Raw genomic sequence first — 3,835 nt, forward strand, 5'->3', positions numbered from 1 at the left:
AAGCTTCTTTAGCTCTGACTGGATGGTGGGGAATGGAAGGATTTGCAAGAAATATAAATCAAATCACTTCATCAGTTCTGTTCACCACATTCAAGCCTTGGCATCAATCAACTTTTTATCAGATCAGCTGAGTGTTCAGATGTTTGTATGGCCTTTGTGATTAAGGCCCAGGAAATTCTACTAAGCCCAGGAAATTCTGCTAAGACTATATATCCTGATAGAGGGGGAATGGGACCAGGAGAAAACATGATTCCGTCAATATGTTGTGATCAATTTTCCCCAATATCTAAGATGGTCAGAAAGACTAAGGTGAGATGTTTGGCTTTCCTTGGTCCATATTTTTGTGGTCAAAAATGGACAATGCTGTATCACTTCAGATGCAGCTCTCCACATTTTTGAGAACTAGTATGGTGTACGTGGACCCTGGAGTGTACTAATTAATTGTTCATGATGCTTGCTGATTTCACCCCTAATAGGAAGAGGTACATGGAAATGATGCAACCTGCACAAAATTGAACCAGTTCTAGTGAAGAAAATTCCATTCTACTTCCTTGGTTGAGTGATTGATTGGATTTATATGGTCATCCATCTCACACCAGTGACCCTGGGCTATTTACAAGAATTAAAAATGTAACCTCAACCCCAATATCCAATGATCAAACAAGAGCCCCACTCATAAAGAAACACATCAACTGTAGCATAGTTGTTTGTCTTCCTGATGGCTAAGACCTTGTGAAAGGCTAAGAGGGTCTGGTGGTTTTTTTTTCTGTTTTCTAGGGCAGGTGCTACTACTGAGAAGACCCTCCAGGCCAACCAGGGCCAACTATTTGATGGAAGAGATCTGGAGGATTCCCTCTCTGCTAGATCTGGCGGGCTGAGCAGAAACAAGGGAAACCTAGTCTGAAGTCTATGTTGACGTTTGAAGAAGTAATCTCATAGCTAGAGCAGGGAAAGATGGGATCTTAGAGGTTCCCAATGACCCCAATCTCTTTAGCAAGGCCACATTTCTCTTCTCCAGAACTGTGGTTTTCTTCACTGACCCACAGAAAAAGTAGCCAAAGATCATAACAATAGAATAGTAACAAAATGAAACTTTTGGTTTGGTTGCAATAGATGGTTTATTTTAAAAGAAGAGGAGAAGCAGCGGAATGTTTCAACTGCACCCAACATGGAAGAATAAAAATTGCCCTTTGGAGGAGAACATTGGTGAAGGAGAAAGAACATCTGGAAAGACTAACAGCAATAACTATGCAACTTCAGTAAGAAACAGGCGAGATTGTAAAACTACAGAGGTTACGTTCTTGATTCATCAAGAGATTCCATTGTGAGCACACTCTGCTACTTAGAATATATTCCCAAATCTTGGGTGGCATAATTCTTGGTCCAGGGACAAGTGGCACAAGGGTTTTCTGGAAGCAGGGCAGCTGGAAAAGGCTGATTTACCAAGCAAGGCTTCCTATACATTTCAGGTACATTTGTAGAGTCCATGTCTACCAATAGAATCACTCCGACAATCTCAACCTCTCGTATTTCTTCATCTCGGTTGCCTGATGGGTGATCTTAGAATCTCTGGCTAACCGAGCTCCATTCACTCTGACTCCTGGGCAGAGACTTCTGAGGAAGGCTGGGGGAAGAAGTGACGGAGCTGGCATAGCTTTTACGAGCGATGGGAGGACACAGTGGTGGAACACAAGGGTTGCATTGGTCAATGCAAAGAGGTTGATCGGGGCAGTAGAGAGATGGGCCTGGGATGCTCACGGTGAAAGGTGGTGGCTGAAGGGTCACGGTCACAGGAGGACAGCTGGAATAGCATGGCATTCTTCCACAAGACATGGTAGATGAGCTGGTGTGGATCTAGAGGAACACGAGGAAAGAAAATAGATGTTGAATGGAAGGGTTGACCAACTCAAAATCTCTTAGTCTTCAATTTCTAATTTCCAACCCTCTTTGAACCTTTGACCCAGGAAGACAGAGACTCATAGACTCATAGGTTTGGAAAGGACCTTAAAGGTCTTCTAATCCAAGCCCCTGTTCAAGGCAGGAGTCCTACTTGGACCCATAAGACATGTTCAATCTACAAAAATAAGGAACCATATTTAAGAGACTAGCTTTTACTCAACCCAACAGCTCTTTTCTTCATTGAAATCTGTGGGGTTTTCACAATTCACCAGCAGGCTAAGATGTTCTTCACTGGTCTTCTAAAGTCTTCTAAAGTGTGCCTTCTCCTTCAACCTAAGCTTTCCAAATATTTATGGAAGTTCAGTAGATGCTTAAGGAGGAACTGAAGCTAAGGGATGAGAAAACTGGACCAAACGAAAACCTTTCTAATCTCACAAATATAAAAAGAGAGGAACAATTTCTAAAGGTTGGTAGAAGTATCTCAGCTCAACTTACCTGATTCCGACACGAGATGGAAGATTCTGTTGGAGGATCTCAAACTGGAGGAAGTCAAGTGATAGAGCTCTGAGATTTTCCTGGGTATTTATACAGTTTCTCCAGCAGAAATAGGATGATTAATCCGATTTTTTAAAAGTTCTAATTAACTGAGTAAGCTTTGTGGAACACCCTGGTTGGTACTGCAAGGGATACACTCCATCTATGTTTTTCTTTGGTGTTTAGGTGAGGTTCCCTTTTCCTGGCAGCTGCTAAAGATTTCTGGGTCACGTTGGGCTGATCCCCAATTTTCTAGCTCCATTTGATCACCGGATTCTTGCTGATTCCATAGAAAAAGAATACAATTTATGATGAAGGGTGTGCATTTTGCTCACAAAACAGGAGTTACATGAGTGATGCTTTTCATCAAGCTTGTAAACTAATAATGAATTATCATCCTGGGCTGATCTCAAAAAACTAAGCAGAGTTTATTACAATACAATTTAATACAACACAATTTAATACAATGCAAGTTTATTCAATACGGTGTAATACAATTCAATTTAGTACAATAAACTTAATGCAGTATAATTTAATACATCACAGGTTAATTCATTAGAATTTAATACAGTACAATTTAATACATTTTGAGGCCACATAATTTAACACAATGGAATTTAATATAATACAACTTTATTCAATACAATGTAAGGCAATTCTACTTAATACAACTTAATACAATAGAATTTAAGTTTAATCTGTTGAATTTAAATTAATTCAAGAGAATTTAGTGCAAGAAATTAATGCAGTAGAATTTAATACAATATATTTTAATGCAGTACAGCTTAATGCAATACAATTTTATAACATACAACTTAATTTAATACAATGGAATTTAATATAATACAACTTTATTCAATACAATGTAAGGCAATTCTACTTAATACAATAGAATTTAAATTTAATCTAGTGAATTTAAATTAATCCAATAGAATTTAATGTAATAGAAATTAATGCAGTAGAATTTAATACAATATATTTCAATGCAATACAGCTTAATACAATACAATTTCATAAAATAAAACTTAATTTAATACAATGGAATTTAACACAATATAACTTAATTCGATACAATTTAATACAATTAAAATGTTACTCTATGATAAGACTTTAAGACAGCAGGGTAGATTTCTTTTGTCTCCCAAATAATAATTATAAATAATTCAATAATAATTTATTTTGCCAGTTCTACCCAGGTTTAAAAGCAACCAGCGCCTTTGATTATTCCAATCAATCAACTTTTTTTGCCATGTTCACTGATCAGTAAGTATATATTTTTTGTAATAGATGTATAATTTTCAATGGTATAAAAGCAAGACAGGTTCTGAACCCCAAAAGGAAAAGAATAGGGAAAAATGATAAAAAGGCAAAATAAATAGATTTATTACATGGAATAAATGAA

The sequence above is a fragment of the Crotalus tigris genome, unplaced genomic scaffold (genome assembly GCF_016545835.1).
Source record: "Crotalus tigris isolate CLP2741 ecotype Arizona unplaced genomic scaffold, ASM1654583v1 scf7180000019553.37968852642:3898890, whole genome shotgun sequence".
Lineage (NCBI taxonomy): Eukaryota > Metazoa > Chordata > Lepidosauria > Squamata > Viperidae > Crotalus > Crotalus tigris.